This window comes from Dendrobates tinctorius, unplaced genomic scaffold, assembly GCF_039654945.1.
Source record: "Dendrobates tinctorius isolate UK_male_01 unplaced genomic scaffold, ASM3965494v1 ptg000164l, whole genome shotgun sequence".
Taxonomy (NCBI): Eukaryota; Metazoa; Chordata; class Amphibia; order Anura; family Dendrobatidae; genus Dendrobates; species Dendrobates tinctorius.
In genome coordinates this window covers 3,149,671-3,161,893 of record NW_027361831.1, presented here as the reverse complement: position 1 = coordinate 3,161,893, position 12,223 = coordinate 3,149,671, and the positions used below count along the sequence as shown (strand labels likewise).

The following is a 12,223-nucleotide window of genomic DNA, read 5'->3' as shown; positions in this document are numbered from 1 at the left end:
GATACGGATGGAAGCACACTAGATTGAAATTATGTAAAAAATGCAGCTCAAAAAATAAAAGATGTATGAGGCAGCAGTGATCACACTGGGTGGCCTACAGCCTGACGTGGCTGCAGGACCCACTCCACAGCGTGAGCTGCACTCACACAGCCCTTGCAGACAGCTGTGAACACTGCTGCTAGGGCAAAGAAGGCTACAGTGGTGGTTTATGTAGCCTGGGTAAAGCACTAGATGTTTGGTGGAATCGCTATTTCTAACTGTCCCTCACAGTCTTCTACAGCAGCCTGTCCCTAACTGAATTCACAGCAGAGTGACCAGAAATGGCGGCTGCGGTGGCTTTTATAGTGCATCATGACATCATTTCGGCAGCCAATCACAGCCATGCCAATAGTTAACATGCCTACATGCCTAACAGGATGTGCCCACACTTCGGAGGATTCCCATTGGCTTAATCAAAGCAAGCAGGCTCATAGCATGATGGGAACTTCCTATTCCGATTCCGATTCCGGAATCCGATATGACAAAAGTATCGGAACTAAGTATCGGAATTCCGATACCGCTAATATCGGCCGATACCCGATACTTGCGGTATCGGAATGCTCAACACTAGGCACACCGCATTAGATGTGATGCAGCTGAAAGTACCTGGGATCTTGTAGTCCTGATGTGGTTTGTGGATCTTTATTTTGTCCGTGGTCATTATAAATGGAAAGGTTTTACATTTTTTCTGGTTGTAAGGAAAGGTTCCTGCAGCTGTTGGGGAGGACAGGGAGCTTCTGACAATGATGCTTCTTAAGTTTGGGGGCTGCCTATAACAGCATTGGGGGGTTCTGGAAATATGGATTGTAATCGGGCATCTTTTTTTTAGTAAAGGTTGACATTGCCGTGCAGCTCCCCTTAGCTCCTCCAGATTTGGATTATAGGTGATGATCACTATAGGCACCCGGTTATTTTCATCTTTAGCTTTGTAATGTAGCAGGTGATTCCTTGATATTCTGGTGGCTCTTGTAATTTGGTTTTCAATTGTTCTTGGATGGTAGCCCTGATTCAAAAAGGTCTTTCTGAGGCAACCAAGGTGTTTGTCTCTATCCATGAGGTTGGAACATATACAATTGTATCTGATGGCCTGGCTGTAGACAATAGAGTTTTTTATGTGTTTTGGATGGAAATTGTCCCATTTAAGGTATGTTGGACAGTCGATTGGCTTCTGATACAGGAATGTCTCTATTTCATTGTTCTTTAGCTTAATGATGGTGTCTAAAAAGTTAATTTCAGTGCTGGAGTAGTTAAGTGTTAAGTTGATGGTGGAATGAAATTGATTAAACTGTTCGTGGAACATCTTTAGCTGAGGCTCAGACTCCGTCCAGATGATTAAAATATCATCAATGTAGCGGTAGTAGGCCAGAGGCCTGATGGGACATAAGGACAAAAAGTCTGACATCATGCCCAGCTTGTGCGTCTTATACCCTATAATAATAGGATTCATCCTGCTACAACAATTCTAAACATGTGGATGCTAAGTGTGGTTTGGGGACTCTGCAAGTCTATGAAGGGGGGATTGATTATTATTATTATTTATTTATATAGCAGCATTGAATCCATGATGCTGTACATAAGGGGTTACATACAAATTACAGATATCACTTACAGTAAACAAATTTACAATGACAGACTGATAGAGGGGAGAGGGCCTTGCCCTTTCGGGCTTACATGCTACAGGATGGTGGGGAAGGAGACAGTAGGTTGGTGGGTTGCAGCAGTTCCAGTGTTGGTTGAGGTGATATCTCCGGTAGTGGGGTCATTGCAGGCTGTAGGCTTTCTTGAAGAGATGGGTTTTCAGGTTCCGTCTGAAGGATCCGAATGTGGTTGATAGTTGGACATGTTGGGGCAAAGAATTCCAGAGGATGGGGGCTATTTGGGAGATGTCTTGGAGGCGGTTGGGTGAGGAGCGAATAAGTGTGGAGGAGAGGAGGTCTTGGGATGACTGGTGATTACATGAGGGAAGGTATCGGGAGATTAGTTCAGAGACATATGGGGAGACAGGTTATAGATGGCCTTGTAGGTCAGAATTAGTAATTTGAACTGGATGCGCTGAGGGAATGGAAGCCAGTGAAGAGATTTGCAGAGTGGAGAAGTGGAGGAGTAGTGAGGAGAGAGATGAATTAGTCGGGCAGCACAGTTAAGGATGGACTGGAGAGGTGCGAGGGTGTTAGCAGGGAGACCACAGAAAAGTATGTTGCAGTAGTCGAGGTGGGAGATGATGAGGGTGTGCACAAGCATTTTAGTAGATTGAGGGTTGAGGAAAGGATGGATTCTGGAAACATTTTTGAGCTGGAGGAGACAGGAGGTAGAAAGAGCTTGGATGTGTGGTTTGAAGAACAGGGCAGAGTCAAGGGTTACTCCGAGGCAGCGGACTTCCAGTACTGGGGAAAGCGTGATGTCATTAATTGTGATAGGTCAGGTAAGGAAGATCTGTGAGATGGAGGAAAGATAAGTTCAGATTTGTCCACATTGAGCTTGAGGAATCGAGAGGAGAAAAAGGAGGATATGGCTGATAGACACTCCGGGATTCTGGACAGCGGAGAGGAGACATCTGGGCCAGAGAGGTAGATCTGAATGTCGTCAGCATAAAGGTGGTACTGGAATCCATGGGACTTTATGACTTGACCCAGGCCAAGGGTATAAATTGAGAAGAGTAGGGGTCCTAGAACAGAGCCTTGGGGGACTTCAACAGAGAGAGGGTGAGATGAGGAGGTAGTGTGGGAGTGGGAGATGCTGAATGTGTGGTTTGAAAGGTATGAGGAGATCCAGTATAGGGCGAGGTCTTTGATGCCAAAGGAGGAGAGGATCTGTAGTAGGAGACAGTGGTCAACTGTGTCGAATGCAGAGGACAGGTCTAGAAGCAGGAGAATAGAGTATTGTCCGTTTGCTTTGGCTGTAAGTAAGTCGCTAGTAATTTTGGTCAGGGCTGTCTCAATGGAGTGATGGGGCGGAAACCAGATTATAGATTGTAAAATAGCAAGTTAAATGAGATATGGGAGGAAAGTTCAGCATGGACGTGCAGCTCCAGGAGTTTGGAAGCGAATGGGAGCAGTGATATTGGGCGATAGCGGGACATAGCGGTTGGGTCGAGGGTTGACTTTTTAAGGATAGGCATGATTGTGGCATGTTTAAAAGCAGAAGGGAAGGTACCAGACATTAGCGATAGATTGAAGAGGTGGGTTAGGGATGGGATAAGTGTGGTGGTGAGGTTGGGGAGGAGATGGGATGGGGTCAAGTGCACAGGTTTTGAGGTACGATTTGGCGAAGAAGTGATTAAGCTCCCCTTCAGTGATGTTGGAGAGGGAGGTTATGGGGTTTGGGCAATGGTCTGGTAGACAAAGGGGTTGTGGTGGTTGAACAATGAAGACTTGCCTTGTTTGGTCGATCTTATTTTTGAAGTGTGTGGCAAATTCCTCAGCAGAGATGAGGGAGGTTGGAGGGGGCAGTGGTGGGCGGAGGAGGGAGTTGAAAGTTTTGAATAACTGTTTGGGATTGTAGGATAGGGAAGTTATGAGGGTTGTGATGTATTGGTTTATGGAAGACTGTGCTTTTCAGGAGCCATTAAGCTACTAGTAATGTGGGAAATGTATTTTTCTATAATGGCCTATGAGGAGGGCTTACTTTTTGCTGGATGAGTAGAGGTTTTAATTGGTATCATGTTGGGTTCTGTAACTTTTTTTGTGTGCAACTTTCTATTCCAATATTTGGGAGGCAGAATTAACAAAGATAGCTGAACATTGTGACCTACATTTAAGTCATATGTCGTGTCCAATTCTTTAGGTGCCTCTAGCATCCGAGGCAGTTAAATCCCACTGCCAGTCCCGTGGGAAGTGTGTTTATTCATTCCACCCATCGGCGGGCCCCTCATATGATCAAGGGGTGCTAATAGATTGTCATGACAGCTAGGGGTCAGTTGATGACCCCAATGCCTGTCATTAAGGTTCCCCTATGAAGGTCGGCATTCTTAGGAGATCGTCATTTCTGCTTTATGGAGCAGGGCTGATGTACTGCTATGTATAGTCCAAGCGATAGAATAATCAGGCGCTACAAGTCCTCCTGAGGGGTCTAACAAATGCAGTAAAAAAGTTAATTTCTTTTCTTTTTTTAAATATACATATTTGGAAACTCTGTTTCAACATGTTTGATCTATCAAAATATTAAATCAAAATAAACCGATAGGCAAACGGTATAATGAAAAAAAAAGTGCCAGAATGTTTTTTTTTTGGGCTGACGCAGCATTGTAATAAAATGCAATAAGAGGTGATAAAGACATTGTATCTACCCCAAAATTGTATCTTTAAAATTGACAATGCAAGGCGCAAAAAAAAAAAATGCCCCATATCCAGAAAAATGGAAAAAAAACTTTACGGGTCTTGGAAAATGGCAACAAAAGCGAAAAAGTTTTTTTTTTTCTTACAAATTTCAGAATTTATTTTCACAATTTAATTAAAAAGAAAAACCTATATATGTTTGGTATGTGTATTCATAATGACCTGGAGAATCATATTGCCAGCTAAGTTTTACTATATAGTGAAAATGGTAAATGGAAAAACCCGTAAAATAATTGTGGAATTTCACTTTATCTTGCAATTTCAACGCACTTGGAATTTTGTTTTCCTGTTTTTCAGTACACTATGTGGCAGAATGAGTGGTGTCTTTCAGAAGTACCACTCATCCAGCAAAAAACAAGTTCTTTTATGACTTTGACAGAAAAATAAACAAGTTATGGCCCTTGGAAGTAGGGGAGGAAAATGAAGAAATGGAAAATGGCCACGTCATGAAGGGGTTAAGGTCTACTGTTAGTTTGTGAACTGTCTTACTGAATAATTTGAATTACAATTTCTATTAACATTTTGTGTACAAATGTTTTAAAATTGAAATTAAGGATATTTTATTAAAAAATAATTTGGTTTCTTTCTTGGCAGATGACTGTACCTGGAGATCAGAACATCTGACATCATTTTTTAAATCAGATGACCTTTATCTAACACTAGATACAATCGAAGTGAAAGCTATTTTTCCAAACATTTCAGCATTTCACAGTGAAGATCTATCATCTGATCCTTTTAAACAGATCTTATCTTCTGATTCATCACGGAATATTCAGAAAAATCAAAATCAACCTGAAATACAGTCTGAAACTGATCACACAAAGAAGGAAATATTTTCTTGTTCAAAATGTGGGAAATATTTTAACAACATTACAAATCTTAAGCAGAAGAGAATTCACACACTGGAAAAGCCATCTTTATGTTCAGAATGTGAAAAATGTGTTGAACGTGAATCACATCTTGTATTACATCAGATAATCCACACAGGAGAGAAGCCATATTCCACCTCAGAATGTGGGAAATATTTTAATCAGAAATCAAATCTGACACACCAGACAATTCCTACAGGGAAGAAGCCATATTCATGTCCAGAATGTGCAAAATGTTTTGAACGTGAATCACATCTTCTTGTACATCAGAGAACACACACAGGGGAGAAGCCATATTCCTGCTCAGAATGTTGGAAATATTTTAACCAGAAATCAAATCTTGCTATACATCAGAGAATTCACACAGGGGAGAAGCCATATTCCTGCTCAGAATGTGGGAAATATTTTAACCAGAAATCAAATCTTGTTATACATCAGAGAATTCACACAGGGGAGAAGCCATATTCATGCTCAGAATGTGGGAAATATTTTAAGCACAAAATAAGTCTTCTAAAACATAAGCAAAATCACACTAGAGACAATGTGGGAGATGTTCAGAATGTGGGAAATGTTTTGCAGACAAATTGGACCGTGTTAGATGTAAGAAAAGAAACAAAGAAAAAGCTGTAATCTCCATCTCTGAGCATACTTTTTTTTATCTGATCAATATTACAACAATAAACATGTGCAAATTGCTTTTTACATCAATGCTTTCCTTCTTGTTTGGAACATTTTGATGTTATCCCATTTTTTTATAAATGACTTTGCATGCTAAGCATACCCCAATCCAGAATAATCATGGGTGTTGCCAACTTAATCATACACTCAGGACACTCGGGTTCCTTTTTTTTTTTTATCCATATTTGACAATTATCTTTGTCAAATGAATCCTATGTATAATGATCATTTGCAAAATTCTATACTCAGTCCAAGTGTAAATTATACAAGAAGAGTATGATTCATTTATTGGTCCAACTACAGTCTACCATTTACTTTTTGCTGACGCAAAGGACGGCTCATCCTGTTCTATTATGGCATTAGATAGCCAGTATAATATTCTTACTTCTGCAATTCATCACTAATAAAGCCATCACTTTTTTAAATGTATTCCTTTTAAAAGGGTTGTACCATCAACAAAGTACCGCATTTTGCGGACAATAAAACCCACCGGATCATAAGACGCACCCAAAATTTTGGGATGGATCATGGAAAATCATTTATCTATTTAAGAAAACAGTGCATCTGCTAGTCTGCTTTTATGTTAGCTTGCCATGGTGGTGACTGCGATGCAGCAGGAATCACAGGAGGCATGGTCGCTGCTGCAGGGAACTGCTGGTAGGAGTGATGCTGTGGGCCCCGGGCTGGGAGGAGGGGGTGTTCGGCGGTGCTAGGCGGAACCCTGGCTTTTATAAAATGTTGGCTGTCCCTGCAATTCCCATCCTGTTCACTGCGGTGGACTTCGAGAAAATGGACGCCGTAGGTGGTGCATACGCTGACCTTTTCTAAAATCCTGGAGCCCGCTGCAGCCTTGCCTCGCTGACCACCCTCTCTCCTTGTTTTTTAACGCAATTGTGGAAATTATTTTTAAACCACTCACGATCTATTGATTAAAATGTACTTTGTTTGTGGGACAACCACTTTAAGGCCTGCTATAGTAATTGCAGCCATGATATAGACAAGGGAATTTAGAATTGACAATCCTCCTTCTTTTGAAGAATAAAGTAGCTTCAGTGTAGGCAGTTTACTTCTGCAAACAAAGTTTTTGAACAAATTCTCTGGGAGTCTTAAGAACTTTTTTGATTTCCAAATTAAGCAATCTGAGTGCACATAAAAAATGATGTGAAGATTTTTTTTTTTTTTTAAATCAGATATTTTAATTTTAAATTTTAAAGAAAAATTATGATGATAATGCCCTGATATCTCTCCCTTCCAGGAATGCCGATTTAAAGATTATCTATAAAGGGACCCCAAGTACAGAAATATTAACAGCTACAGTAACATCACATATTTTATAAAGAAGAATAGCACATTATCCATAGTTCTCTGTACAAGGATACATAGATCAGACAAGGTCCTCATTCAGGCAGTTTCTCATATTTTTTAATGCTCTGTATCTGAACAAGATCAGAGACTCATTATGGCAAGTAGAGAAGCTCCAGAGACAAAGATCCTGTTTGGTACTAACACATTGGGGCCCGGAGTATCCAGACACGGGGCCTGGATTCTCTAATTTTTTGCTCTAGCATTCCTTGTAGAATAAATCCCTTTCTCATACAGTCCTGTAGTAATGATTTTGCTAATCACATTTTGTAAGAGGGTTAATCTGAATCCATCTAAATGATATCAATTTATGTGCAAGAAACAATAAATGTCCTACCGCAGTTTTACTGTGTGTGTCTGTCTTTTTTTTATTTTACATACCCTAATAAACAAAGCTTGGGGTCTCCAACTAAACCTCCTGATTATAATTTATTTCCAATTATAGGTTGTCCCACGCAATGCTGTCAACTGCTTTGTCAGCGTTCAATGAGGGTATGGCCCTAACTCCACAGATATCTGGTGATGTCTGAAGGCTTAAGAGATGCCTAATTTTTACAGACACAGATTTTTCAGGCATAAATATAATTTTATACCAATGTATGAGAGTGGATAATACTATATTCAATCTATTGACTAGTAGTTTTCTCAATATCTAGGCATCAACTGCCAAAAGGTCAGTATGAACATAATATGATGGTATCTTTCCCAGACTTTGGCATGACTACAACTATGGCGTCCGGCACTGATGGTGACAAAGATCCTATAACATGAGATTTATTAAACACACTAGCTTGGGTGACAAAATATCTTTATCTTTTAAAAATTTCCTTTGTAAACCATCCACCCAAGGGGGCTTTTTCAGTGGCCATAGACCCTATATCTCCAATTTTTCCAAGCTTACAGGGACATCCAAAAAGTCTCTTGATTCTGAAGATAGACTTTTCAGATTGGAATGAAGGAGAAATAAGATCTTATTCACTGTTTTGCGATACTTTAGAATAACATTTCTCAAGTATTTTCAGTGTGGAAGGTGAATCATGTATTAATTGAGCATTATGATCATTCAAAACCTAATGTGTGCAGCTCCTTGTTGGGGATTAGTTACTAGAGATGAGCGAACCTTTCAAGGTTCGGGTTCAGCAAACGTATATGAACCTTATTGAATTCAATGGCATAGATAACACCTTTGGGGGGAGGCAAAAAGATGCACAAAAAGTTCAAATTGGGGTCAGACACCCAGAAAAGTGGCATCAATTGACCCAAAGTACAATGTTGATAATGGCAGAGCAGCACTCAGCTATGGGCCATGCATGAGGTATCAGGGTATAGGCCAGCATTTACAGCTTTGAATTTAAGTTAAAATTAAGGCGATGTGGGTGTGGGACTGGTGTAAGCCTGCTGTGCTGGGAGCCCTGATACCTCATGCGACAGCTTAAACATGAGTTTTGATCAGCCACACTCAGGTGGCACATATCAGCTTGGTATACCAGAAATGTTATACAAATTTAAGGATAGTAACACAGGCAGTTGACTGAAAGTAATTGCAGGCCTGCCGGTTTGGGAACCATACTGCTACAGGCAACACACATCAAGGAGACCTAATTTGGAGTACAAACACTTCCCAAAATTGACACACACCACTAAAGTGTTATCAATTTCCCAGAGTGAAAATACTATAATTGCAGTTTTTCGTAAAACTTCAGTTACTGTACGGTCTACTCGACTCCCTTGGATTTGGCGGTTAATAGGTAGTTGTTGATTTTAGTCAGGGCAGTTTCCGTGGAATTGTGTGATTGGAAGGCAGATTGTAAGCGATCAAAGAGGGAGCAAGAGGAGAGGTGGGAGGACAGTTCAAAATGGACATGTTGTTCCACTAGTTTTGAGGCATAGGGGAGAAGTGACATGGGGTGATGGCTATACACAAACGATGAGTCAAGGGAGGACCTTTTGAGGATGGGTGTGATTTGAGGTATGTTCGAAGCATGAGGAGAAGACAACAGTTGTTAGTGATAGGTTGAAGTAGTGGGATAGTTTCAGGATGAAGACTGTTGTAAGGTTTGTAATGAGGTCGGATGGGATTGGGTCAAGTTCACAGGTGTTAGGACATGATTTGGAGAGTAAAGGCCCCGTCTCACTAAGCGATCTCAGTAGCGAGATCGCTGCTGAGTCACAACTTTTGTGACGTAACAGCGATCTCACCAGCGAGATCGCTGTGTGTGACAGCGATCAGCGAGCGGCCCCCCTGCCGGTATCGCTGATCGCTGGAAGAAATCTCTGGACATTTCTTTGGTCGCTGGTCTCCCGCTGGCCAGCACGCATCGCTGTGTGTGACAGGCGGGAGACCAGCGATCAGGTGTAAAAAATAATAAAAAAAATAAAAAATATAGTTATTCTCACCTTCCGATGTCCCGTTCAGCCATCCTGCCTCTCTCCACGCTCCGGTCCCAGTGATCCTTTGCACAAATGACCGTGAGACTTTGTTATTCCGCGAGACTGTGACATCTCGCGGTCATTCGTGCAAAGGATCACTGGGACCGAAGCGTGAAGAGAGGCGGGATGGCTGAACGGGACATCGGAAGGTGAGAATAACTATATTTTTTATTTTGATTCTATTTTTTACAGGATGGCCAGCGATGCCGGGCGCTCGGCATCGCTGTGCTGATCGCTGGTGAAGCTGTCTGTGTGACAGCTCACCAGCGATCACATAGTGACTTACTAGCGATCCTGACACCTTGATATCGGTGTCGGGATCGCTGGTAAGTCGCTTAGTGTGACGGGGCCTTTAATTAGAAAGTTTATCTTCTGTGATGGTGAAGAAGTTTGTTTTGGAGGAGAATAGTTGAGTAGTTAAGAGGAAGGGCTGTGGGAACTTTAGGCAAAAGCTTTGCCTTATGTTGTCAATCTTCTGCTTAAAGAATGAGGCAAAGACTTTAGCTAAAATCAGTGGATAGGGAGGGGTAGCTGGGGGCTGAGTAGAGAATTAAAAGTTCTTAATAGTTCTTTAGTGTTGTGAGACAGGGATGATATGAGAGATGAGAAGTAGGTTTGTTTAGCTGCAGTGAGTAATTGCGCAGCAGTTTGACAACTTCTGTTACTGAACAGGTAACTGGACGGGTTAGTCGACTCCCTTTCTCTGGTATGCCTTGTAGATGTGTGCCAGAATGTGCTCCAAGGGATGTCAAGCTCTGCATCAAGTGATCTCTCCTCCTTTTACTCCACCTTAACATCACACATAGTGCAGTCCTCATAAGTTGCACCCCAATTACCCTTGTTTCCTCCCATGTCATAACTCTCCGACTGTGAGGAACCACAGATTGGCAAGTCTTCAGAGCGGTTTGCACATTCTATTCCATGGGCATCACAGTTCTGCTCCAAAAATTTAAAGACTCAAGAGGAGGAAAGCATCTGCACTGATTGGCAAAATTTCTTGCAGTTGGGTCTGAGCAGAATCCAAACCCTTGTCACCAGAAACCAAACCAAGAAAGAAAAGGATCTTCTAATGAAAAGTCCAAAAAGAGTCTTCACACTGTGCACAAGAGTGGTATATAATTTTTAGATTCAATAAAAGAATGAGGGGATTTATAATGAAAAAGTATAAATTTTATTAAACACACTAAGTAACAGACAAAAACATCAAGATATTCAGATGAGGTAAAGATAGCAGCTAAAGAGTCTAGTGCTAAACAAAAGTTAAAGATGACAAGTAATGCACTGGAGAGAAAACATGTGTTTCACAAAGCACATCCATATGGCAAAGATAAATTGACCGCAAAGGGTTAAACAAATATCAGACCGTTTAAATAAGACATATATACACTGTAGACAGTTTTAGCAAATAAATATATCCATAAGGGCAAAAAAAGAGGTTTGAGGTAATAGTCCCTGCTAAATGACAGGCTAAAATTACAGAGGCCAGCACTCGGGAGCAGAGCGTGTGGCTGCATGAATTGCTATGTGGCCGCAAGTTCCGATCCAAGTGCCGAGTATTAATATGCAAGACTCAACATTGTTTCTTGCATGTGTGATCCCGGCCTAAGAGTCAAAACAATTGCGGACAAGGAAGTCCCATGCAGAGTTTGCAATTGAAAAAAATGCTGGGGTATTACCTTGAGACATTATAGATGCCACATGCAGGGGTGCCGGTGAGACATGCAAGAGCCTCGATACGCATTTCACCGCCTTGGGCTTCTTAGGCTTAGGGGTGTGTCCTGGTGGGCCACGTGGACAATAAGTTTTTATAGGTTTATATTGTTGTCACCAGAAGTTAAGCCCCAGGGGTGGGGTTGATCCTGATGAGACTCCTATACCTGAAGCGCACGCGGATTGTACTGTGCTGTACGGACAGGAGGAGGGTGGTTCTCAGAGAGAGGAATGGGAGAACAGAGATGATGATTAGGTTGTAGATCCCAGTTGGTGTGACCCAGAATCAAGCAGTTGAGTAGCTCATCAGAGGAGGTGGAGAAAGAAGGAAGAAGAGTAGGTTACATTGTGGCTTTCCACACAGACAGTGAAGGATGCAACCATGACAAGCACTGCATCCTCAATCACAACTCCAGCTGTGGCAAGCAGCTGTCACAGGTCTGAAGTTCACATGGGGGCAAGGATTGGCTAGCCTGGCCCTTTTTTGAGACCACAAAGGATTATTCAACTCACATTATCTACCAACTATGTTAAAAACGACTGAATAGAGGCAAAAAATTAAATAATTTGCCTATTACATGCATGAACCAGAATCTCACAGCCCTAAAATGCGGACTAGCGGGCCTCGCCAACCACCAGCCACCCCATTAACCACATTCATTGCTTTTTTCTCCTCCGTCAACATGGCAAGTGTTCTCGCACAGTTTTCTGTCCACAGAACCTCCGCTTGTTTACTCGCTACAGTCGTCATGAGTGAGAGCCTGTCAGCTGTTACGGAAGTAGACATGCCTGCTGTTTTTG

General features: G+C 41.8%; 1 protein-coding gene and 1 pseudogene across 2 annotated transcripts in view; both read left to right on the top strand.

Annotated features, from left to right (window-relative positions):
- The window catches only part of LOC141052914 (uncharacterized), a 39,740-nt pseudogene extending 32,111 nt beyond the window's left edge, over positions 1 to 7,629 (top strand).
- The window catches only part of LOC141052910 (uncharacterized), a 159,838-nt gene that overhangs the window by 32,026 nt on the left and 115,589 nt on the right, over positions 1 to 12,223 (top strand). The gene's annotated exons all lie outside the window — the stretch shown is intronic.